This window comes from Bufo bufo, chromosome 2 (genome assembly GCF_905171765.1).
Source record: "Bufo bufo chromosome 2, aBufBuf1.1, whole genome shotgun sequence".
Classification (NCBI taxonomy): Eukaryota; Metazoa; Chordata; class Amphibia; order Anura; family Bufonidae; genus Bufo; species Bufo bufo.
The window spans coordinates 558,211,362-558,238,354 of record NC_053390.1 but is presented as its reverse complement, the minus strand read 5'-3'; the positions used below and the strand labels follow the sequence as shown (position 1 = coordinate 558,238,354).

At 42.9% G+C, this 26,993-nt stretch overlaps 1 protein-coding gene across 2 annotated transcripts in view; it reads left to right on the top strand.

Moving 5' to 3' along the window:
• Window positions 1–401: 401 nt before the first annotated feature.
• GPRIN3 (GPRIN family member 3) overlaps window positions 402–26,993 on the top strand; it is a 204,259-nt gene continuing 177,667 nt past the window's right edge. For both annotated transcript variants that reach the window (XM_040418154.1, XM_040418155.1), the window contains exon 1: window positions 402–555. The gene's annotated coding sequence lies outside the window, so the exon portion shown is untranslated. The remainder of the gene's footprint in view (window positions 556–26,993) is intronic.

Genomic DNA, 26,993 nt, shown 5'->3' with positions numbered 1-26,993 from the left:
CAGATGCTGTTTACAGCACAGGATCTGCTAAGTGCAAATGGTAATTTTTGCGACAGCATGATCTTTTACTAGATGAATGAGCGTAACGCTCGTTCATTGGGTAATTGGCGGCACACTTGCATTTACAGGAATGGCAGATTCCCGCACCTGGGAAGGATTAGAACAGGTTGGAAGTCATATATTTAACATTGGTGGGAAAGCTTTTAATACAGGCGTGATACACCCTTGGTGCAGCAGTGCACGCTGATGTGGTAGTAGTACTGCACCGGAGAGCAGTGAAGCAAGCACCCGCCTCCTCCGGAGTGACAGGCAGCATCACAGGGGGCGTGTCCTCGCTGACAGCCAGAACGCTAGTTCCCTGTAGACCTGCTGCTGCTGTGCACGGCTCCTGGACGAGGCACACATAGAGGGCAAGCGGTGCCATCTCTGCCCTGTGACACCCGTGGATGGGACGCCTGGATACCCCCAGTGACACCTCAATTACTATTGGATTATCATTTACAGTGACAGCAGATGAGGATTGTCCCTGCAAGGTCAATGCTGGCGCTTCTGAGGGTAAGAGAAGCAGTGGGTGCCTTTGTTTCCATCAGGCTGGTGAAGGCTGTGTGCTCCAGGTAGTCCCTGCCAGTGGTGGCTCCACAGGGGATTATGCAGCATCACATATTGGAGTGTAATTACAGGGCTGATGACCTTTGCTGGATGCATCACTATGTGGCTGCATTCCTTATGTCTTCTATGTGATAGAAAGTGCCAGCCAGGGCCATGGCTGCAGTGTGGATGGGTCCATGTCCACTGGGGTTCGTCAGCTGCACTATTTAAAGGGACACTCCTCATGAACTAGGACACAGGGAATGTATATTCTCCTGTTTACCAGGGTAGATAATCCCCTGGGGACAGCATTCTCTTGTAAACTCTATACTAGATGTTGTCTAGAGGATTCATTGCCTGCTGTGTGTGAGGATTGCCTGCCCCTAGAATCCCCCCAAATCATGTGAAACTTAAAGGAACATACATGAAAGGGTCAGTGTCCCCAGGCTGTTCATGGTTGTCATGATGTGCCTCCAATTTACACCCGGGATGCGCTTCTTTCTGTCTCTTCACTTTGTGCAATTAGTTTTTTCTTTAATGTTGCATGTGTGCAACACCCTAGGGTCATATATGTGTGCGACATCCTGGCATGAGACAAGCCATATCCGTTTCGTGTGCCAAGAAAAAGGCATCAGGCTTATGGGTATGCTAATGAAGTAGATAGATAGACAGACAGATAGATAGATAGATAGATAGATAGATAGATAGATAGATAGATAGATATAGTAGATAGATAGATAGATAGATAGATAGATAGATAGATATGAGATAGATAGATAGACAGACAGATAGATAGATAGATAGATAGATAGATAGATAGATAGATAGATAGATAGATAGTGAATAGATAGAGGATAGATAGATAGTGAATAGATAATAGATAGATGATAGATAGATAGATAATAAATAGATAATAGATAGGAGATAGATGATAGATAGATAATAGATAGACAGATAGATAGATAGATAGATAAATAGATATATATAGTAGATAGATAGATAAATAGATATATATAGTAGATAGATAGATAGATAGATAGAGGATAGATAGGAGATAGATAGATAGAGGATAGAGGATAGATAGATAGATAGATAGATAGATAGATAGATAGATGATAGGAGATAGATAGATAGATAGATAGATAGATAGATAGATGGATAGATAGATGGATAGATAGATGATAGATAGGAGATAGATAGATAGATAGATAGATAGATAGATAGATAGATGGATAGATAGATGGATAGATAGATGATAGATAGGAGATAGATAGATAGATAGATAGATAGATGATAGATAGGAGATAGATAGATAGATAGATAGATAGAGGATAGATAGATAGATAGATAGATAGATAGATAGATAGATAGATAGATGATAGATAGATAGATAGATAGATAGATAGATAGATAATAAATAGATAATAGATAGACAGATAGATAGATAGATAGATAGATAGATAGATAGATAGATAGATAGATAAATAGATATATATAGTAGATAGATAGATAGATAGATAGATAGATAGATAGATAAATAGATATATATAGTAGATAGATAGATAGATAGATAGATAGATAGATAGATAGATAAATAGATATATAGATAGATAGATAGATAGATAGATAGATAGAGGATAGATAGATAGAGGATAGATAGGAGATAGATAGATAGAGGATAGAGGATAGATAGATAGATAGATAGATAGATAGATGATAGATAGATGGATAGATAGATGATAGATAGGAGATAGATAGATAGATAGATAGATAGATAGATAGATAGATAGATAGATGATAGATAGATGGATAGATAGATGATAGATAGGAGATAGATAGATAGATAGATAGATAGATAGATAGATAGATAGATAGATAGATAATAGATAGATAGATAATGAGATAGATAGATAGATAGATAGATAGATAGATAGAGGATAGATAGATGGATAGATAGATATAGATAGATAGATAGATAGATAGATAGATAGATAGATAGATAGATAGAGGATAGCTGTTGTACAGATGTAGCACAGGAGCTGTTCTGCATATATATATATTACAGTGAGATTTATGCTTTGAATGACATCACGCATGCGGACGGCTAGTATTATTTCCACTAGATCTGTAGCGCACTGCTGGATTGTGGAGTTTTTCCCATAGAAATACTCCAGTCCTATCTCTTTATGCCTCTGTCCTCTGTGATATACACGACCCCTGTTGTGATGCTACAGACTGGATGGCTGACAGTGATGTCATCCGCACTGGACGTCTAGGTACCAATGCTAAATCCGTTATCTGGGCCTGCAGATGCCGTACAGTTATCGCGACGAACGTGATTATTCTATTATTACATTTACTTACATATTTCTAAACAGTTTGTACAAGGGATGGGATATCTTCAAGGAGATGAGGATTTGCAGCCCCCATGGTTGTAATACCCAGTCTGGCGTGGGTACAACGTTGTTTTATATAACCGTGGGATCCATTACTAGATGTTCAGCCATCATGCCAGGTAATCTAGCCCTGGAGTAGCAAATGATAGCAGACAAGTCAACGCAGAATGCAGCCAAATGATTTCGATGATGACACATGTACTATCTGAAATTCTTAATAGTTTGACAAAGAGAAATAGGTCTCTGTATTTGTAGGCAGAAAGAGGCATGACCTATAGCGGTGAATGTGAGACAAGAGGCTGGCAGTATGCAATATGTCATTTCATCATGGGACAATAATGCAGGAGACATTCACCATGATGAAGAGCCAGCAGAAAAGAAAACTGCCGGTCCTTTCACTCCCCCATAAACCTCTGTCCACACCTTCTGAATACAGAGTCCCTGGTGCCCAGAGGACTGTACAATCTTCTTTGTGGGATACCTCATGTAGCTATACATATACTCCGTGTCCAGGACACAGGTTAATTTGTCATTAAAGGGGATGTCCAGAGCCTTCTTCTTCCCCCATGTGGCTGGACCTGTGGAGGGATGCATACTTACCTGCTCCCCACAGCTGGGTTCTAGCTCCTTTAGTACCCCACCCTTGCTGCCTAGCTCCACTCCCTGCCTGTCAAACATCCTGTTTGACGGGGGTCACGTAGCCACTGCAGCCACGTGTACACTGAACAATTGATTTTAATGGGTCCCTTGCACACACCGATAGCACATAGAAACAAAATACTGTTTTGTAACTCAGCCCTTATAATGTACCCTATTATATCATGATGTGATATACATTGTACCGCTTAGATCTGATGTACAGTCAAGTCACATTATTATGGCCTGGGAGTAAGGTCCTGGTAGGTTGTCACAGGTATCTGGAGCCATGCGGACTGCAATACATCCCACAGCTGCTGGAGGGAGCAAACACTATGATTGAGGTGGTCCCACAGATGCTCAGTTGACTTCAAAGCTAGGGAATTATGGGGCCAGGGTAGTACTTGGAAATCTTGGCCGTGCTCTTCCAACCAGTGTCGGACATTTCTAGCCATGTGACCTGTCATATTGTCTTGTTGCAAGATCCCATCCTCCCCATGGAAGACAATCGGCATGTATGGGTGTATGTGATCTGCAAGGATGGATTTGTACCCAAATAAGTTGAGTGCCTTCCACATGGGTGAGTGGGCCCAGAGAGTACCACCAAAACATTCCCCAGACCATAATGCTGCCACCACCAGCTTGTGTTCTTCCAGCAATGGTTGCATAGTGTGTATCTGATGTTTCTTACCTGACACATCAATGTCCACCCATTCGATGAAGCAGAAAATGAAACTCATCGGAGAAGGCAACCCTTTACCAATCAGTAAAGGTCCACTTCTGATACAGCTGCGAAGATAGGAGTCTTGTCTGATGATACAACTTAGTAGATAGGAGTGCAGTGACCATCCATCTGCTTTGGAGCGCTATACACAGTAGGGTTCACCAAATTGTTTGACACACTTCTGGTAGCCTCTAGTCCATTTTGCAGGTGAGCTGCTCCTGTAGCGGGTCGGTCCACCCTCAGTCACCTTCATAGTCGACGTTCACCTCTCACATCAATGGCACCTGGTGCTCCGCAGTTTCCGTGTCACTTATTCACAATGGTGCCATATGTCCAGTCACGATAACACTTTCACCACAGCTGAATGTGAACAGTTCACAAACTGCAGCTTCAGAAATACCGCCAACCTTGTCCTGAAAGCCAATAATCATCCTTATTTGCAACTCTGATAAATCTCCCCTTTTACACATGACAGCAATAAGGGGTATGTGTGCAGACAGCCTATCGCACACCTTATATACCCACCGAGCCAGCTCACATGACTTCCTTCACGAGCTACGCTCTGCCAACATCATAATAATGTGACTCAAATGTGCATTAAAATAAAGACACTAGGTTCTGTATGGCCTCTTTCACACGGGCGAGATTTCCACGCGGGTGCAATGTGTGAGGTGAACGCATTGCACCCGCACTGAATCCGGACCCATTCATTTCTATTGGGCTGTGCACATGAGCAGTGATTTTCACGCATCACTTGTGCGTTGCGTGAAAATCGCAGCATGCTCTATTTTGTGCGTTTTTCACGCAATGCAGGCCCCATAGAAGTGAATGGGGCTGCGTGAAAATCGCAAGCATCCACAAGCAAGTGCGGATGCAGTGAGATTTTCACGCATGTTGCTAGGAGATCATCGGGATGGGGACCGGATCTTTATTATTTTCCCTTATAACATTGTTATAAGAGAAAATAATAACATTCTCAATACAGAATGCTTAGTAAAATGTGGATTGAGGGGTTAAAAATAAATTAACTCACCTCCTCCTCTTGATCGCTTAGTTGCCGATCTCTTCTTACTTCTTTAATCATGAGCTGCCAGCTAAAGGACCTGTGGTGACGTCACACCACATGGTCCAATCACATGGTCCATCACTGTGGTGATGGACCATGTGATTTGACCATGTGATGAGCTCAGTGACGTCACCACAGGTCCTGAAGAAAGAGCAGAGACCGGCATCTATGGAGGAGGTGAGTTCATTTTTATAAAAAAAATTAACCCTCAATTGACCTTCTACTAAGCATTCTGTATTAAAGAATGCTATTATTTCCCCTTATAACCATGTTATAAGGGAAAATAATAAAATATACACTACAACTAACCCAAACCCGAACTTCATTGAAGAAGTTCGGGTCTGGGTACCACATTCGGTTTTTTCTCACGAGCGTGCAAAACACATTGCACTCGCGCGAAAAAAAAAAAGAATCCCCGCCACGCACCCGCATCCTATCCGAGCCCAAACCGTAACGCCCGTGTGAAAGAGACCTATAAGTAACCTTTTCTGCTGACATTTAGTATTCATCTATTTTTGTCTATCCTAGTGAAGCACTAAGTCAGAAACATTGTTGCAGCTAAAGTTGTAATTTGTATTCAATGGAACATAAACTGCATTAATAAAAATGAGCGAATTTGCATCCAGTTGATCAAAGAATTCAGTGTACCATTATCTCCAGGCACAGGGGCTAGAACGCTCCCAGCATTCATTCACTGACAGTCAGTAGGGCGGGCGGTCATTGCTCCACTGGTATAATATTGCGGTTTATTCTGTGTGTTGGGTTGATGCATCTCATGGGTTGATGCAAGCTGTGGTTTCCTGTTATCCTCCCGTATGACAGAGATGTATGGGCTGGAGGTGATTGCAGCCTTAGCTTCCCCTAGTTACACCTCCGCATACAATGTATGTAATTACAAAAAGAAACATTTAATTCCCAGTTAAGAAATGAATATTTTATCTCCATTTTCAGTTAAAGAGAACCAGTCACCAGGAAAAACCAGTGGAATCTGCAGACAGCAGGGTATAGAGCAGGAGGAGCTGAGCAGACTGATATATAGATTTATATGGGCATACAGCAATAGTTATCAGTCACTGATAAGACCTCCCCTGAGTACAACTAAAGTCAGAAAATGCAGAAATATAAATGTATAAATCACAAGTTTTGCAGAATCTTTTCCCACAAAACGATATATTAATCTGCTCAGCTCCTCCTGCTCTATAACATGCTGTTTGCAGATTGTAGTGCAATTTGTATTGTCATATATCAATATCAAATGGGTGGGGGTCTGACCCCCGGCCCCCCGATCAGTTGCTTGAAGGAGCACTGCGTCCCCTTCAATGCTTATCTGCACAGCGTCTACTTTGTAGCGGCGGTTCTATGTAATTACAGCTTACTGTCCCATTCAAGTGAACCAACAGCTTTAAAAGGGGTTGTGCCAAGTTTTGAAATGATCCCCTATCATCCTCCTATATGGGGATAACTGATCGGTGGGGGTTCGACTGCTGGAACCTTACTGATCCCGATAATCAGGTTCCCGTTTCCTAGATCTAATGGAATGTTAGGTCGGGCATAGGATAGGAGATAACTTTTAAACTTGGTGGAAGCCCTTTATTTACACCGCACCACCACTGCAAAGTAGACCGCATGCAGGTAAATATTAAAGGGGACGCAACGCTTGCTTCAGTATCATGAACACGGACACCTTCTTTAGAAATACTGATACAACTGGATTTGGGTAATGAGAGAAATCTAGTGTCCAAGGTTATATATACGGACGGTAAGCTCTCCATATACATTAGAAAAATCTCTGCCAAACCTTTAAAGGGCATCTGTCAGCAGATCTGTACCTATGACACTGGCTGACCTGTTACATGTACGCTTGGCAGCTAAAGGCATTGGTGTTGGTTCCATGTTCATATATGCCCGAATTGCTGAAAAAAATGAAGTTTTAATATATGCAACGGGGGCGTTGCCATTGCACCTAGAGGCTCAGCTCTCTATGCAACTGCGGCACTCTCTGTTTTTTGATTGACAGGACCAGGCAGTGAAAACATCATCATACCTGACTCTGTCAATTAAAAAGTAGAGAGGGCGCGGCAGTTGCAGAGAAATCAGAGCCTCTAGGTGTAATGACAACTCCCCCGTTGCTCCTAGAGGGTGATTTGCGTATAATAAAACTTCATTTTTCTCAGCAATGCAATGAAGATCTTATCAGCTGTATTCAGGATTATAACCTCTGACAAGCAGAGCATAGGGGAGGATGAGGAAGCTCTTTAGCTCCGTGTTCTGAAGTAACTTGCCCTGCTGTGTGATTAGGACAGGTTTTGTGTGTACTGATAGGACGGCGGCCATTTTATTTCTCCTAATTGACTCTCAAGACTAAACAAGCTGTAAGGGGTCGCCAAAGGCGCACTCGGTCTCCCATCAGCCGCAGATCTGCTGCTTAGCTTCGGCCTCGTTCCCAGGGTGGCTAGCTGGGAGGCTCCCTGCTCCTAGTTCTGCCTTGAGCGCCGAGCTGATCACTCGGTGCTGGACTTGCCTGTCTGTCGGTCATGTGACGCTGGCCACGTCACATGACCCTCACTCCCCACTATAAATACAGGCAACCTGCTGGCTACAGGTTGCCTGTGATTTTGGTCCCTTAGGCTGTTTATTATTATTGTTATTTAGCTTACCTTTGGATTTGACCCTTGATCTGCTTCCTGACACCTCTTCTGCATGCTCCCTGAACCTTGACGCTACCACTCGGATTTTGACCTCGGCTTGCTTTTGGATTTTGACTTTGCCTCTTCTCTTGTACTGACGTGACCTCCCGGATTTTGACCTCGGCCCGCTCTCGGATTTGTTTCCGTCTCCTCCCTCGTACTGTCGTGACCTCCTGGACTGACCCCGGCTTGTTGACCCGCCTCGCCCTTCCGTTTTTGGTGGTACCTTGCTTGTTTCACCTCTCTGTCCGCTCGAGTGCTACCTCTCATTGGCTGTCCGCTTCCCTGCTGTCTCTATCTCTCTGCTTGCACTTACTTAGGGTCAGGGACTGTCGCCCAGTTGCAAGTAGGCAGGGACAGGGGACCGGGTGGCACCTCCACTCTATCTTTATACCTGTGATGCTACACTGTGACACAAGCCATTATAAATAATCAAAGGTATTTGGGAATATATTTATAATAAAGTAATATTTAAGTATTTTCAGTCATTTTCTTAATTCCCGGAGAACCCTTTTAAATGTAGGTCTACATTTAAGAAACGTATTGGATCTGTTTCATGCCATATGCTCCCATAACAGAACAGCTGAGTAGTGACAGGGTTCACATGCTGATTATTAGAAATTGGCATAAGGAACTTGTCACCAAGTTCCCCTCCTAACCGGAGCCACAGCAACAGCATAGCAGGGACAGCACTGTGCAAATAAGATGCTTAGCATTCCTTGGTAAGAATTTCATTTTTAACTTGTTTTCATTTCTTAGTTCTTTAGTAGGTGTGCTCTAGTAAATACACAGTTGCACTTTTTTACTGTGTATCTGTTGATAAGACGTAGGTTTACAATGGTGGGATAACACAAAGCACACGTTTACATTGGAATAAAAGGCTTTCTACTTGCATGCTATGTTACTTATTTCTTTAAAAAGGACCCGCTGCCCTGACATGTCTGTTTTAGGGCTCTTGCACACGAACGTATTTTCTTTCAGTGTCTGTTCCGTTTTTTTGCGGACTATATTCAGAACCATTCATTTCAATGGGTCAGCAAAAAAAAACAGAAGTTATTCCGTGTAAATTCCATTTCCGTATATCCGTTCCGCAAAAGGATAGAACATGTCCTATTATTGTCCGCATTACGGACAAGGATAGTACTCTTCAATTAGGGGCCAGCTGTTCAGTTCCGCAAAACACGGAATGCACACGGACGTCATCCGTATTTTTTGCAGATCCATTTTTGCGGATCGGAAAAATACATAGGCTCGTGTGCATGAGCCCTAAGTCGTAGTTTTCCCAATAATCGATCGGTTTTGGAGCATCTTTTTTCATAACTGTGGTGTTGCATTGCTATGTTGTTCCTCCTAGAATTTAATGAATACATTGACAAATTGGCTTTGCCATCTCTCTGGACCCTGGATTCTGTCAGTACTAATGAAATGTAATAGTAACAGATTTAATCCTGTCTAAAACATAGACAGGTGACTCAGGCAATCTAAGGTGGCTCAGGCAGGCTAACAAATTTGATGCATGGCTTGTCTAAATTTGTACCACCTATTGTTTGGCTTAGGCTACTTTCACACTTGCGTTGTTGTTTTCCGGTATTGAGATCCGACAGAGGATCTCAATGCCAAAAATAAAAATGTTTCCGTTTAGTGCCGTTTAGTGCCCATGCATCCATCCATTCTCGGAACGGAACGGGCAGCCCATTGTAGACATGCCTATTCTTGTCCACAAAACGGACAACAATAGGACATGCTATATTTTTTTTGCGGGGCCACGGAATGGATCAACGGATGTGGACAGCACACAAAGTGCTGTCCGCTTTTTTTGCGGGCCCATTGAAGTGAATGGGTCCGCACCCAAGCCGCAAAAAATGCGGCTCGGATGTGGACCACAACAACGGTTGTGTGCATGAGGCCTAAAAAAACGGATCCGTCATCCATTGACTTTCAATGTATTTAGGGATCAGTTTTTTTCCGTTTTGATTTCACACAACTGCATCCTAACGGAACGGATGTATCCTGATGTGCAAAATCAAAATGGATTTGTTTAATTCCGGTATTGAGATCCTCTGCTGGATTTCAATACTGGAATTAACAACGCAAGTTTGAAAGTTGTCTTACTTTGCAACAGAATTTTGTGCCTAATATTGGTATATTGGTGCAAAATGGTGTGTCATGCATGTCTTTTTCTAGCAAGGTCAGTCACACCCCCTAAACAGAGATGCACCAAACTGCACCAAAAATGCACCTCATTTTGATACAAATTACACTAGAATTCAAGCACAGCCACAATAGTTAAAGGGTTTCTGTCACCACATTTTTCACTATTAAACAGGCTGATATAATACATGTGCCAATGTCACCTGAATTTAACTCTGCTATTTTTTTTTTCTGTGTGCCCCCGTTTTTGTGAAATTTTAACTTTTATTACATGCTAATTAGTCTCTATGAGCAGGGGGGCATATAATAAAAGTTAAAATTTCGCAAAAAAAACGGGGGCACACAGAAAAAAAATAGTAGGGTTAAATTCAGGTGATATTGGCACGTGTATTATGTCAGGCTGTTTAATAGTGAATGTGGTGACAGAAACCCTTTAAAGGGGTTGGCCTCTTTCTAGTTACTGTTTTCCGATGTGTCTGTAAGATAATTATATGACATTTATTAATATTCAGTGACATTATACGACATTTACTAATCTAGAAATTCTGTACCATTTTCTATATTTTCTAAGGCCTGCTCCCTTGTTTGCCAAGTCTTTTGTGCTGTCTACACAGAAGTCTTATCCATAAAATGGCTGCTGATGGAGGGTGATGTGACCAGAGAAATCCCCTCCATTTGAATACAGTGCGCCTGCCATCTGCACTTGTACTGTTGGGAGGTTAGTGCTGGCGTAGTGTGTTTGAATGGAGGAAGGCGGAGTGATGTCTGGTCACATGACCCTCCATCAGCTGCCATCTTATGGACAGGACCTCTATGTGGACTGCAGAGAAGATTTGCCTAAGAAGGGGACATGGCTTGTGAAATATAGCAAACGACACAGAATATCAACAAAGGCTGTATTAGTAAGTGCCATATAGTCGTCTTACCTACAAGTAGCCAGAAAGCAGCCAGCCCCTTTAAATAGGGCCGGTGTTTTAAGAAAACACATCCCCGGATCATTATATTACGAGGAATGCAATTATTTACTAATGCTGATGTGGCAGTAGAGCCAACTGGTTTAAAGAGTCACTTCAGGCAAAAACTAAAAAGTTTTAAATTTTTTGGCCAAAGTCATGGAGCTATAGATGTTCCTAAAGTTTCATTCTCATTGCAGAGATCCTGTGCTGTCCTCTACTAGAGTCATTCAGACGGCCGTATGCTGCCTGCAAAAATGCAGATCTGTATTTTTGCGGATTAGATGCAGACCTGTTCTGTTCACTTCTATGGGGGCCTTTTCTTCCATTCTATGGCTCCGCAAAACAAATAAAACATGTCCTATACTTGTCAGTGAAAATCAGGACATGGCCCCATTGAAGTCTATGGATCCGGAAAAATGCGCAATGCAATTTTTATTTTTTTTGTGAACATGCTAACCTGTCCGCAAAAAAAACAAATCCACATTTTTGCAGACAACATACAGCCGTCTGAATGAGACCTAAGAAATATACGCAGACAGCATCACATAATGTAATGATGACTACTCCCCTGCAGGATACTAACAGGACACCAGTGATGATGGGGTTTGGATAAAGTTAAGATGTAACATTTTCCCAGGTTTATGTCTCTCAAAAGCTCCATATCGCATAATTTCTAACTGCTAGTTTTACGCTGTAACTCTGTGGGAGGGACTTAATTGTGTGCACACGCCCACTGACATATATGTACGGAGCGGTAATTGTTATATAGCTGACTCTCTGGCCTTGGAGTCATGGAGTCATGGAGGCAGCAGCCACTTGGTTCTGCAGTGAGGAATATATAGATAGTAACCAGAAAAAAAAGGGAGCAGAAAACCTGAACAATGTAAAAGTGGGGAACACATATAAATACCAAGTGTTGGCTGGTTTTTCATTTCGGAACAGAGTTGTCCTTTAACCACTTCACATCCGGGCCATTTACCCCCTTCCTGCCAGAGCCTAATTTTGCAAATCTGACATGTGTCACTTTATGTCACTTCTCTTTGGATAACGCTTTTACTTATCCAAGCCATTCTGAGATTGTTTTCTCGTGACACATTGTACTTCATGATAGTGGTAAATTTGAGTCGATATATTTCACCTTTATTTATAAAATAATCAAAAATTTACCACAAATTTAAAAAAATTCTCAATTTTCTAAATTTCTATTTCTCTGCTTTTAAAACAGATAGTGATACCTCGTAAAATATTTATTACTTAACATTCCCTATATGTCTACTTTATGTTGGCATAATTTTTTAAATGTCATTTCATTTTTTTAGGACGTTAGAAGGCTTAGAATTTTAGAAGCAATTCTTAAAATTGTTAAGGAAATTTCCAAAACCCACTTTTTAAAGGGGCTCTGCAGTTTTTTTTAAACTGATGATCTATCCTCTGGGGACCCCTGCCGATCAGCTGTTCACTTGAATGGAGCTTAGCCCCGCCCAGGCCATTGATACTAGTCGTGACGTCACTGGGCCTGCGGTAAACAGCAAGAAGGCTGTGGCGCTACTGCCAGCGACGCTGCTTTCTCAAACAGTTGATCGGCGGGGGTCCCGGGTGTCGGACCCCTGCTGATCAGATGCTGATTATTTATCCAGAGGATAGATCATCAGTTTAAAAAAACTGCAGAACCCCTTTAAGGACCTTTTCAGGTCTGAAGTCACTTTGTGGGGCTTAGGGTACTTTCACACTTTTTAAACCTTTCCGGTATTGAGTTCCGTCCTATGGGCTCAATACCGGAAAAAAACTGAGTTTTATCCTAATGCATTCTGAACGGATCTTCAGTATGCATCAGGATGTCTTCAGTTCAGCCACTGTACGGTTTTTGGACGTTAAAAATACCGCAGCATACATACAGCGCTGTACAGCCTCAGTTCAGGGCTGATCGAGGTCTGCTCATTTTTTGTGGGATGAGGTGATGGTTTTATTGGTACCATTTTGTGGGACATACGCCTTTTTGATCACTTGGAGTTGCACTTTTTTGTTATGTAAGGTGATGAAAATGGCATTTTTTTAAACAATTTAAATTTTTTTTATGGTGTTTATCGGACGGGGTGGATCATGTGATATATTTATAGAGCTGGTTGTTACAGATATGGCAATACCAAATATGTCTATTTTATTAATTTTTTAATTAAAAAATAATAATTATTACTTAATTGGGGAAATCTTTTTTTACATGTAAATTTTTTTTTTAAAGCACTTTATTTTTTTTTATTTTTTTTTTTATTTTTTTACAATGTGCGTCCCCCATAAGGTCATACAAGACCTTTGGGTGACATTTAACTTATTTTTTTTTTTCACTATTGATTTCTACTGTAACTGGGGCTGACATGGTAGCCCCAGTTACAGGGGAAATACACCCTCCAGAGAGGCTGTACAGCAGAATACAGCGCTGTACAGCCTCAGTGCAGGGCTGATCGAGGTCTGTTCAAGACCCGACAGCTCCTGCACACTTCCGGCCCCGGAATTGGCATTGCAAATAAAAACTATATAAATGTAGTATCACTGTAATTTTACTGGCCCAAAGAATTTAACAAGTTAACAACTTAGCTTTGGCTTCGTTCACATCGCTGTTCAGCCTTTCCGTTCTCCTGCTCCATTTAGGAGCAGGAGAATGGAAAGGATGGAGAAGGCACATACAGTTGTGTTCAAAATTATTCAACCCCCAATGTTGTAAAGGGTTTTAGGGAATTTAGTAGGGTTGTCCCGATACCACTTTTTTAGGACCGAGTACAAGTACCGATACTTTTTTCAAGTAGTCACCGATACCGAATACCGATACTTTTTTTAAATGTCATGTGACCGTTTTGGGGGATCTGTGGATCTGTGGATGACGCACTGTCATGTGGGGGATCTGTGGATGGCACTGTTATGGGGGACCTGTGGATGGCACTGTTATGGGGGATCTGTGGATGGCACTGTTATGGGGGATCTGTGGATGGCACTGTTATGGGGGATCTGTGGATGGCGCTGTTATGGGGGATCTGTGGATGGCACTGTTATGGGGGATCTGTGGATGGCACTGTTATGGGGATCTGTGGATGGCACTGTTATGGGGGATCTGTGGATGGCACTGTTATGGGGGATCTGTGGATGGCACTGTTATGGGGGATCTGTGGATGGCACTGTTATGGGGGATCTGTGGATGGCACTGTTATGGGGGATCTGTGGATGGCACTGTTATGGGGATTTGTGGATGGCACTGTTATGGGGATCTGTGGATGGTACTGCTATGGGGTGGGATATCTGTGGATGGCATTGTTATGGGGATCTGTGGATGGCACTGTTATGGGGGATCTGTGGATGGCACTGTTATGGGGGATCTGTGGATGGCACTGTTATGGGGATTTGTGGATGGCACTGTTATGGGGATCTGTGGATGGTACTGCTATGGGGTGGGATATCTGTGGATGGCATTGTTATGGGGTGGGGGGATCTGAGGATGGCATTGTTATTTGGTGGGGGATCTGTGGATGGTGCTGTTATAGGGGATCTGTGGATGGAACTGTTATGGGGAGGATCTGTGGATGACACTGCTATATGTCATCCACAGATCCCCCTCATAACAGTGTCCCCCAATACACCGGGCCCCGCCGCTCACCGAAGTATTTATAAACGTGAATCCTTATCCTGTTATTAAGTTGAACTAACGCTGCGCTCTCCCATGTTCCCCTGTATCCCCACAGCACTTACTTAAGCTTCCATAGCAGGCAGAGCGGACGGCACCAGTAACGTCACTCACTGACGTCGCGCGTCTGCTCCGCCTGCTTCATTCATAAAGTGGGCGGAGCAGGCGCTCTACGTCAGTGAGTGACGTTACTGCTGCCGTCTGCTCTGCCTGCTATGGAAGCTTAAGTAAGTGCTGTGGGGATACAGGGGGATACAGGGGAACATGGGAGAGGGCAGCGTTAGTTCAACTTAATAACAGGATAAGGATTCACGTTTATAAATACTTTGGTGAGCGGCGGGGCCCGGTGTAAGAGTACAGTGACTGCACCGGGCCCCGCCCATAGTTACGGACTCCAGCCCCTCCTCTCTCCCGATGCTGCATCTTTGCCGGGCCGCAAAAATATTCATTGCGGGAAAAAAGTATTCTATTTATGTATCGGGGCGGGGTATCGGCGGCTGAGTACCGCCGAGAAAACTCGGAATCGGTCCCGATACCGATACTAGTATCGGTATCGGGACAACCCTAGAATTTAGTGTACATTTGTAATTGTGTTCAGAATGAAATCTTACAAGGACTTTTTAAAGAACCAAATGCAACTAAAATGACATCAATTGTTTTTGTAATACAGTATTAGGCAACTTTCACACTAGCGTTCGGGTGTCCGCTCGTGCGCTCCGTTTGAAGGGGCTCACGAGCGGCCCCGAACGCATCCGTCTGGCCCCAATGCATTCTCAGTGGAGGCGGATCCGCTGAGAATGCATCCGCCTGCCAGCGCTCAGCCTCCGCTCCGCTCAGTGAGCGGACACCTGAACGCTGCTTGCAGCGTTCGGGTGTCCGCCTGGCCGTGCGGAGGCGAGCGGATCCGTCCAGACTTATAATGGAAGTCAATGGGGACGGATCCGCTTGAAGATGACACCATATGGCTCAATCTTCAAGCGGATCCGTTCCCCATTGACTTTCAATGTAAAGTCTGAACGGATCCGCTCAGGCTACTTTCTGACTTAGAAAATTTTCTAAGTAATAATGCAGACGGATCTGTTCTGAACGGATGCAAACATCTGCATTATCGGAGCGGATCCGTCTGATGAAACATCAGACGGATCCGCTCCGAACGCTAGTGTGAAAGTAGCCTTAAATGTTTTTTTTTGTGATTTCTTCATTGACACAATTATTCAACCCCTTAAAGACTACCACTCTTAAGAACAGAGGTTCATTCAAGTGTTTTCGATCAGGTATTGAAAACACCTGTGGATGTCAAGGAGCAGCAATCAAGCATAATAAGCACCAATTAGGCAGATTTAAAAGGACTATGATAGTCAGCTCCTTCTAGACATTTACTGGTGTGTTTACAAACATGGTGAAGTCAAGAGAATGGTCCAGGAAGACAAGAGAAGAGGTGATTTCTCTTCACAGGAAGGGCAATGGCTATAAGAAGATTGCAAAGATGTTAAACATACCAAGAGACACCATAGGAAGCATCATTCGCAAATTCAAGGCAAAGGGCACTGTTGAAACGCTACCTGGTCGTGGCAGAAAGAAGATGCTGACTTCGACTGCTGTGTGCTACCTGAAGCGCAAAGTGGAGAAAAGTCCCCGTGTGACTGCTGAGGAACTGAAAAAAGATTTGTCAGATGTGGCTACTGAAGTTTCAGCTCAGACAATAAGGCGCACCCCCTTGCTGTCTCCAAAGAATAAGAAGAGTCGACTGCAGTATGCCAAAAGTCATGTGGACAAACCACAAAAGTTTTGGGATAGTGTTCTGTGGACTGATGAAACAAAATTAGAACTGTTTGGGCCCATGGATCAACGCTATGTTTGGAGGAGGAAGAACAAGGCCTATGAAGAAAAGAACACCTTGCCTACTGTGAAGCATGGCGGGGGGTCAATCATGCTTTGGGGCTGTTTTGCTTCTACAGGTGCAGGGAAGCTTCAGCATGTGCAAGGTACCATGAATTCTCTTCAGTACCAGGAGATATTGGATGAAAATGTGATGCAGTCCGTCACAAACCTGAGGCTTGGGAGACGTTGCACCTTATAACAGGACAATGATCCCAAGCATACCTCCAAGTCCACTAGAGCATGGTTGCAGATTAAAGGCTGGAACATTTTGAAGTGGCCATCGCAGTCACCAGACTTAAATTCGATTGAGAACCTCTGGTGGGACTTAAAGAAAGCAGTTGCAGCGCGCAAGCCTAAGAATGTGACTGAACTGGAGGCTTTTGCCCATGAAGAATGGGCGAAGATACCCGTAGATCGCTGCAAGACACTTGTGTCAAGCTATGCTTCACATTTAAAAGCTGTTATAACTGGAAAAGGATGTTGTACTAAGTACTAAGATTGAATGTCTCTTGGGGGTTGAATAAAACGGATAATGATGTGAGCACAGAAAAGACATTTGTGGTTATTTCATTATAAATGTTATGTTATATTTGTCTGACTTACAAGTGCCTCTTTGATTTAATTGTAAACAAGATGACTGAAATGATCAAAATCAATGTCAAACTGGCCAAAACACTCAATTTCAGTGGGGGTTGAATAATTTTGAACACAACAGTAACTGAGGCAAATGGAGCCCTTAGGACCCCATAGACTATAATGGGGTCCGTTATGTTCCCCCAGAAGATGATTTTGAAGCGGAGACAAAAGTCCTGCATGCACAACTTTTTTCTCCGCTCCAAAATCATCTTCTGAGCGGAAACATAACAGACCCCATTTTAGTCTACGGGGTCCTTAGGATCGGTTCGGCTCAGTTATGTGCCTTCTCCGTCCTTTCCATTCTCCTGCTCCTAAACGGAGCAGGAGAACAGAAAGGCTGAACGGTGATGTGAACGAAGCCTTACCACATGGAGAACGATGTAAAAATGAAACTCATAAAACTATGGCGGAATTGCATTATATTTTCCAATTTCACCCCATTTGGAATTTTTTTCCAGTTTCCCACTACATCATATGCAATATAAAATGGTGCCATTACAAAGTACAACTTGTCCCGCCAAAAAAACTATGAAAAAAAAAAAACAAGCCCTCAGGCGGCTATGTGAATGGAAAAAAAAAACAGTTATGGCTCCTGGAAGACAGGTACTGTAGTAAAAAACTAAAATGCATAAACTTAAAATTGTCCTATTCTCAAGAGGTTAAATGGAAAATAATCAAGATTTTTTTTTTTTTTGCTAAATCGCCCAGCCCTGTCTGATAGTAGAACACATCTTGTGTGTTGTAGAAGAAGTGCTTTTCCACATAGGACAAGACCTCTCCTACATCTACTAGATCTCCACGAATGCCCCTCCCCACTAGCTATGTTATTAGTGTGGGGAGATAGAATTAACATGGGTTGTAAAATATATATATCTATATATTTTTATATATATGTGTATGTGTATATATATATATATATATATATATATATTTATTATAATTATTTTTCTTGCCAATATCTTTGCAGCAAAGTGACCAACTGACTCTGATAACCACTCCTTGTTTTGTTGCAGTTTATTAACAATCTGTCATTTACAAATGTACAATTTGTCATTTATAGTACGCTTTGAGACACTTTTTTTTAGATCACCGAATATTGCATTAACATTTGTTAAACACAGTAAGGTGTTTTCATGTATAAACTCTGCAGGAACAGACTTTGAAGTTTTAGTTGTCACTTGAAATCTGTCTGGTTCGGTAAAAACCTAAAGGTATTGACAGCAGAGTGGCTATTCGCTGTTGGAAGCCAGTGTGATTTCAATTATTAGCTTCAACTCGCTCTAGAAAGGGATTTAACATCTGAGAAATAAACGTCTGGCACCCAGGCTGGCAATTTTGCAGAAAAAAATATCTATTTTTATAAGAGCTTAGAGGGGTGTTAGATGTGATTGACGCAGATCATTTGTCCATTTCTAAGCCTTTTCCTGATAGATGAAGGGGTATTAAGATGAGACTTACGGTATATGAACAGATTTCAAAACCTAAAATCATGTCAGGGGATATAACGCTATGTGTGTTTCATGCAAAGGGACACTTCCATCAGAAAAGGTTTTCTAACTCATTATTGATAGAAAACTATTTTTTTAAGATTTTTTTTAGCCATTTTTCTTTTTTAATTTTGGCAGTACTATACCATTGAAAATTAAAAACAAAATACTTTACTTCTGTAGCAGTCAGCGCAGAGAGATACAACTCCTTTGTACAGAGGTAATCCAATGTTAAAGTCCCTTTACACAGGACAATTTAGCAGGCGATTGTTGGGAAGGAAACCTTCCTGAAAATTGTCTGCTCATCAGTGAAGGAGTAGTAAATGCAGTAATCTCCTCCACAGTATGTTAAAAAAGCACAATATGCATCCAGCAAACAACAATTTAGGTACCTGCACGTACAAGTATATTAGGCTACTTTCACACTTGCATTTGGGGTTCCTTTTGTAAGATCCGTTTCAAGGCTCTCACAAGCGGCCCGAACGGATCCTTTCATCCCCAATGTATTCTGAATGGATAAGGATCCGTTCAGAATGCATCAGTTTGGCTCCGTTCCGCCTCCATTCCGCTCTGGAGGCGGACACCAAAACGCAGCTTGCAGCGTTTTGGTGTCCACCTGGCCGTGCGGAGCCAAACGGATCCGTCCTGACTTACAATGCAAGTCAATGGGGGCGGATCCGTTTGACGTTGACACAATATGGTGCAATTGCAAACGGATCCGTCCCCCATTGACTTTCAATGTAAAGTCAGGAGTCCCTATTAATATACCATCGGATCAGAGTTTTCTCCAATCCGATGGTATATTTTAACTTGAAGCGTCCTTATCACCATGGGAACACCTCTATGTTAGAATATACCATCGGATTTGAGTTAGATCGTGAAAACTCAGATCCGACAGTATATTCTAACACAGAGGCGTTCCCATAGTGATGGGGACGCTTCAAGTTAGAATATACTAAGAACTGTGTATATAACTGCCCCCTGCTGCCTGGCAGCACCCGATCTCTTACAGGGGGCTGTGATCCACACAATTAACCCCTCAGGTGCCGCACCTGATCGGGGGCTGCAAGGCAGCAGGGGCCAGATCCCCGTCCTTCCCCAGTATTAAAGCATTGATGGCCAGTGTGGCCCCCCCTCCCTCCTTCCCCAGTATTAAAGGCATTAGTGGCCAGTGCGCCCCCCCTCCCTCCCCAGTATTAAAGGCATTGGTGGCCAGTGCAGCCCCCCCTCCCTCCCTCCCCAGTATTAAAAGCATTGGTGGCAGTGGCCACAGGCTAACACCTCCCCCCCCCTCCCCCGATCATTGGTGGCAGCAGAGCGGCATTTCCGATCGGAGTCCCAGTTCAAGACCCGACAGCGGCACCTGAGGGGTTAATTGTGCGGATCACAGCCCCCTGTAAGAGATCGGGTGCTGCTAGGCAACAGGGGGCAGTTATGTACACAGTTCTTAGTATATTCTAACTTGAAGCGTCCCCATCACCATGGGAACGCCTCTGTGTTAGAATATACTGTTGGATCTGAGTTTTCACGATTGTGAAAACTCAGATCTGAAAAAGCTGTTATGCAGACGGATCCGTTCTGAACGGATGCAAGTGTTTGCATTATAGGTGCGGATCCGTCTGTGCAGATACCAGACGGATCCGCACCTAACGCAAGTGTGAAAGTAGCCTAACCCGACGAACATGCTTTTACTCGTTCATCAGGTAATCAGCGGCACCTTTACACTGCTAGATAATTGATAACAATTGATAGCTCATTAGTGATTATCTGACGGATTCTCGGCCTGTGTAAAGGGGCCTATATTTTACAGCTGCTGCCAGCTGTTAGTAAAATAGTAGATTAGTAGATTTGAGATAACAGTATAATAGCTACATAAAGATGTGTACATAACTTATCAGTGTAATGTGTGATGCTCTAATTGAGTCACTCATCCTCATTCCCTCTGTCTGGCCGCAGTGAGTGGTGTGACCGAGAATGTCAAACAAGGCTGTTTTGCTTTATTAAAAGAAAAAGGAAGTTAAAGGGGTTGTCCAGGACTTTACAAGTGATGGCTTAACCTCACTATATAGGCTATGAGTATCTAATCATTCGGCGTCCGACACCTCTCAACTAACGGATCAGCTGTTCTGCAGTGGCTCTGGTGCCGAAACTACACAGGTCTGTCCATTGTGCCAAAGATGGAGCTGATTACTGCAGCACTGTTCATATTGCAGTATTTGGAAGCAGTGCTGCAGTAACCAGCTCTGTCCACCACACAGTGAATGGAGCTGTGCATTTCCAGCGCTGGAGCTACTGCAGAACACCTGTCCGGTGGGGGTTCTGGGTGTTGGACCCCAGCCAGTCAGATACTCCTGGCTTATACTGAGGTCATCACTTGTAAACTCCTTGACAACTCTTTTAAGAACTAGGACAGGAAGTAGAATACCAGAAAACCAACCACTAGTTTTTTTGTAAAACAAATTATGTAGAATATTCACATATAGGCTGTTAATATGTAATAAAAAAATTACAGTAGTGTCCCTTTAATAAAGAATACTCTTTAAATGTAATAAATATCTTCATAGTATCAATACACTCCATACAGTGTATACTGTAAGAAGGGAAGAGAAACATAAAAGCTGTAAATAATTGATCATGTGAAAGCAAAACAAAGACACAAAAAATAAAACATCAGTCAACTGAAAGGCAAACCTTAGAGGATCATTTGGCAGTGGTTTGGATTTCACGGCCGTTGAACTTTAGAAATATGCTTTTATATTGGTATATTTGTGATGGATTATTTATGATGTGTGTTTTTGTTGAAGAAGCCAAGCATTGATTAAAGCCTAACTCAAAGCCTAGACACTCAAATGTGACTACAGTTGACCTTGACCCCAATATTCCACTCCCTACCCATAGTTATATTGACTTGAAAGTCAATGGGAATAACCTACTAGTTTGTTAAAGGTCCTCTCCGGGATTTACATATTGATGATCTTCAGGATAGGTCACCAATATGAGATCATCAGGGGTTCATCTCCCAGCACACCCATCGATCAGCTGTTTGAGGAAGTGTCAGAGCTCCTGTGAGCACCATGGCCTCCTCGCAACTGACCAAGCCCAGTGTTGTACATTGTGTAGCAGCTCTGTTTGGCATTGCAGCTCAGCCCAAATCACTTGAGTGGAGCTGAGATGTGCCTAGGCCATATGACTGATGAATGTGATGTCACCGGCCTAGGAAAGGCTGCAAGAAGGCCATGGCATTCGTAGGAGTACCATCGCCTGGCTGTCAGACCCCCACCGATCAGTTACTAATGACCAATCCATAGAATAGGTAATCAGTTAAAAAGTTGAAGCACCGCAGCCTCCTCATACAGCTGATCGGCGGGGTACCGGGACGATATGACATCAATATGTGAATGCCAAAGAACCCCTTTTATTCAGGAAAATAGAATGAGTATATTTCTTTATGTCATTGATAAGCAAAGCTATACAGTGTTGTAATCCCTCCAAAAACTCCATATACCACAACTTCAGGGACCTATATCTACATGCGAAAGGGTTAATGGGTTTAGCTATTCAATGTTTAGTTTTTAAAAGCTCCACATTAATTTGTTATTGCATTACATCTATAGCATGTAGTTTGTCTTCTGCAGCCTGCAAGTTTTCACACACAAGCTGCTCAGTCTTGTTCACAGTAAATCCAAGTAAAATAAACTTAAAAATATCAGTGTAAAAGATCATTCAGGAGAGTGGAGAGAAGGGCTACAGGGGGAGCCCAGAAACAACTCATCTGTCCATAACTTTTAGAAAGTTTGTAACAAGATATAAACTTATCCCCTATCTGTAACATAGGAAATAATTGTGTGATTGCTGGGGACTCCCACTGCTGTACTTCGCTATCTTGACAGTTCAATAAAGAATTAATAGAGCAGCAGTATGCGTTTCCGATCGGAGTCCCAGACTCAGAGTCTTTGTTCTAGCAATCAGTTGAGGTCTAACATTCATAGATTATGTTGTTTATATCTCTGTATAAACCCTTTAAAAGGGTTATCCCATAATTATTGAAAAAATGAAAATTATCTAGTACATGACAATACTTTTATAAATAAGCTAGAACCAGCCCTGTGTCCAGAGATCCCCCCACTCATTGCTCTACTAGATTTATATCAAGTTGGCAGCTTAAGGGGAGTGTCTTTTCTGCTGCAGCTCAGGGGGCGTGTCCATGCTCTCCCTATCACAGCTCAGGGGGCGTGTCCATGCTCTCCCTATCACAGCTCAGGAGGCAGTTGAAGGATGAAACTGAGCATGTGCGGCCTTCTCAGTGAGCAGGTCAAAGAAATAAGGAAATAAGTGACACTGTACAAATACATTTTATTGAATAACTCAGTGGCTATACAAATTTTTTCATTACATGCATTACAAAAGTATTCGGATCCAGGTTGGTTTGAAAACTGTAGAATATTTTTTGTGATACAACCCCTTTAATTTAAGGTTTTAGTTTTATACATAAAAAGCAGTTCTTATCACAAGTTGCATAAAGCATCTTGTAGTTGGTAAAGCTGATCTTATATATTGCTTCTTAAACTTTTTGTATTCTTGTTGCAGCTTTTGTGTGATATCCCCTTAAAGAGCATCTGTCACCACGATCAGCCCTAATAAAGGATCATTATACCCTAAAAAAAAAGAAAGAAAATAAAGCATAACCTGCTAAGAAAAGTTTGTCTTTACCTCTTTCTTCTTGGACATCTTCAAACTGCCACAGAAAGCAGTTTTAGGAGATTTCCTGCAGTCACACAAGTCTCTTGTTGCTCCCAGCCTCTCCATTTTCAGCTGGAGAGAGGCTGTTATCAAGACAGAGGCTAGAATGGAGTTGGTAAAAGGAGGTGTGATGTCACGGATCACAGATGCCTAATATATGAAATAATTGTTGTGTAATGTCTGTACCACCCAAATAATTGTTACCATTACCAACACCTACATTGTGGCACAGCCACCACCTCTACAATCTATTGCTGTTTCTGGCTAAGCTGTAGGGTTAGGGGTTAGGGTAAGGGTTCAGCCTAGATTACTGACTCCAGAGGAAGCACCTCTGTCTAAGAGCTGTATTACACTATGTGATCAAGCAGACGATTGTCTGGAAGGAAGAGTTCCTTCCTAGCAATCACCTGCTCGTCAGCGGACGATATGGCTGCTATTACATGCTTTGATCTCCTCAACAGTATGGGGAGCAACAATTGCTAGTGCCATCGCTCATCCCCATAATCGTTGTTTGCCGGCAGCAGACCTTGATTAGACAGCATGATCTGCCGCCGGCAAGCAATGATTTTTAAACCTACGAACGCTTGTTAGCGATGATCAGCCTGACAATCGCCTCTGCATTCTAGTCTGCTCAGTAGAAACAGAAGTGATAACTCACTCCAGACGGAGGACCCCCTTTTATTCACTCTATTCTAGTCTCAACCCTGTCGGTTTACATGCACTAGTCTAACCTCACACAGAAAGTTCAGGAAAGGTTTAATAGACAGTCAGAACACTATGAAAGCAGTGAAACTGTAAAAGTTAGCTACTTCTTACAAAACTTCCTCCTGTGTGTGCAGGGATACTAGACAGTACCAGTGCACTGACACTACAATATGTGCTTCTCAGCTTTTCCAGGTGCCTGGATGTCAAGTTTGCCTATATAAGCAGGAAGGATTTTGTCTGTTTAGACCAATCTGACATCTATCCGTGTGGGAAAGCTGGATTAGAGGTCTTGTGGATCTCTAAACACTGTCTAAATAATTTTACCGTTACATTGTGCTAGTAACTCAGCTTTTCCGGGACTCTGAAAGTCAAATCTGCCTAGCTATGGCACTATTTAGGAGTGAGATGGGGGATTTGTCTTGGTAGATTTAGTATTTTGTGGTCTGTTACAGGTCCACACAGTGGTAACCCAGCTTTCCCAGGACCTTGAAAAGCAAATCTGCTTAGCTATGGCACTATTTAGGAATCAGAGCAGGATTTATCTTGATAGATTTGGTATTCTGCAGCTTATTACAGTTCCACGTGGTGGTTCGTCAGCTTTCCCAGGACCCTAAAAGGTAAACCTGCTGTCACGGGAGCCGGCGGCATGCTCTTTATTCACAGTGCCGTCGGCATCCCGCGCATACAGCAGAACAAGGACTCATCTCCATGGGGACCAGGGGGCGGGGAGGACCCTGCCGCTCACGCCTTCTCAGCGTGGCCGGCGTGCTCCGTCCCCTAGAAAACGAGCAGTAGGGGATCTGAGTGCCGATATTAATGACTCGGCGCTCAGCTGTGTTATGAGCAATTAGTCACGTGATGCTGGCCACGTCACGTGACTCACCTGTAGGGGTTATTTAAACAGGCAGCCTGCTGGTCACAGGTTGCCTGTGATTGGTCTTGCTACCCTCACCAGCATTGTGTATATCGTGTACTCTGTGTGTTTTGACCTCGGCACTGTGTTTGACCTCGACCTTGTAACCTCCTTGGATTTGACGTGAACTCTTGGCTTCTGACTCCGGACTGTGTTTTGACCTCGTTATTGTATTGCTCCCTGTGTACCTGCATGACCTCCTGGCTTTGACTTTGGCTTGCCTGACTCTGTTACGGTATTCCTCTTACCTTCTTAGGCCCCTGCATGTATCTAAGCGAGGGACTGCCGCCAGGTTGTACGCCGTCGGTTAGGATGGGCCTTTCAAGTAGGCAGGGACAGAGGTGGGGTGGAGTTTAGGGCAGAACTTTTCCCTCCCCTCTGTCGTGACACCTGCCTAGCTATAGCACTATTTATGAGATTGGGAGGAGGGGGCTTATCTTGGTAGATTTAGTATTCTGCATTCTCTATTACAGCACCACATGTTTGTAGCTCAACTTTCCCAGGACCCTGAAAGGCAAATCTGCTTAGCTTTGGCACTATTTAGGAGTAGGGAGGGGCATTTGTCTTGGTAGATTAAGTATTTTTCATTCTCTATTACTGCTCCACATGGTAGTAACCCATCTTACCCAGGACCCTGAAAAGCAAATCTGGCAAGCTATGTCACTATTCAGGAATGGAGAGCAGGATTTGTCTTTGATAAATATCTTAGATTTGGTATTCTGCAGTCTATTACAGTTCCACATGGTGTTAACTCAGCTTTCCAAGGACTCTGAAAGGGTTTGGATTTGGCACAGGGATTCATATTCTGCGTTTCCAGGCTCCCTGCTAGTAAATCCAACTAGGTATTCTACAGTACTGCCATTCTGCAGTCTGGGAAACCTGGATAACAATCTCTGTGAGTTGGTGATGGGGACATACTGGTTATATAAAATTGGTACATAAATTCTGTATACCCTATATCCATAAATATACTGTCAGGACAACTATGAGTATATACAGTACTATATATGTAGTTTTATCTCCCGCATACCTCTGCATGTTGCCCAGCTGTCCAAAGCTGCTGAAAGGGAAATCTGTACAATTGTGGAGGTAGCATTTATCACTGCGTAACTGGGCAGATTAGCTATTCAGCTGTATGTACTATTGCCGATACTATGTATGCACTATATCAAGTAGTATTGGCACTGTGGCTAGCACTGTTACCTAATCTACAGTATATTGTACTATTACTAGCTAGGAGATTACTTCCAACAAAATGGCCACTCTCACTGTGTAGACAAGAACTATTCAGACTAAACCCAGCACCCTCCTCCTGTACTTTCTGGCTCACTTGCACTAGCATTAGAAGGGGAGAAAGAGGGGGTAGAATACATGGGGACAACCTGAGAGAACAATGCACTGCTTTTCTATTGTATTTTTCATAGCCTGCAATTGTGATATTTGCAGAAACAAGAGCAAATAGCAAAGACAAATAAGTAGATTATGTTAGGATTTGTTGGTTGCTCTTTGTGTATTTGGATTCTGGGTTTAGTTTCCCTTCAAACCAGGCATACTGCCTGGTATGGTTGATCATGGTGAATAAAATTATCCCTCTACTGCTGCAATCTAATGTGCAGTTGCAGCTGAATCTTTACTTTTATTCTTATTCAAATAAGGTGCTTGGAGCAATAAGAGGTACACCATCATTTAATCTCCCCCCTCATTCCTTTCGCCTGATTGACAGGGCCAGGCATCCTCACTGTTCGAATGCTCAGCCC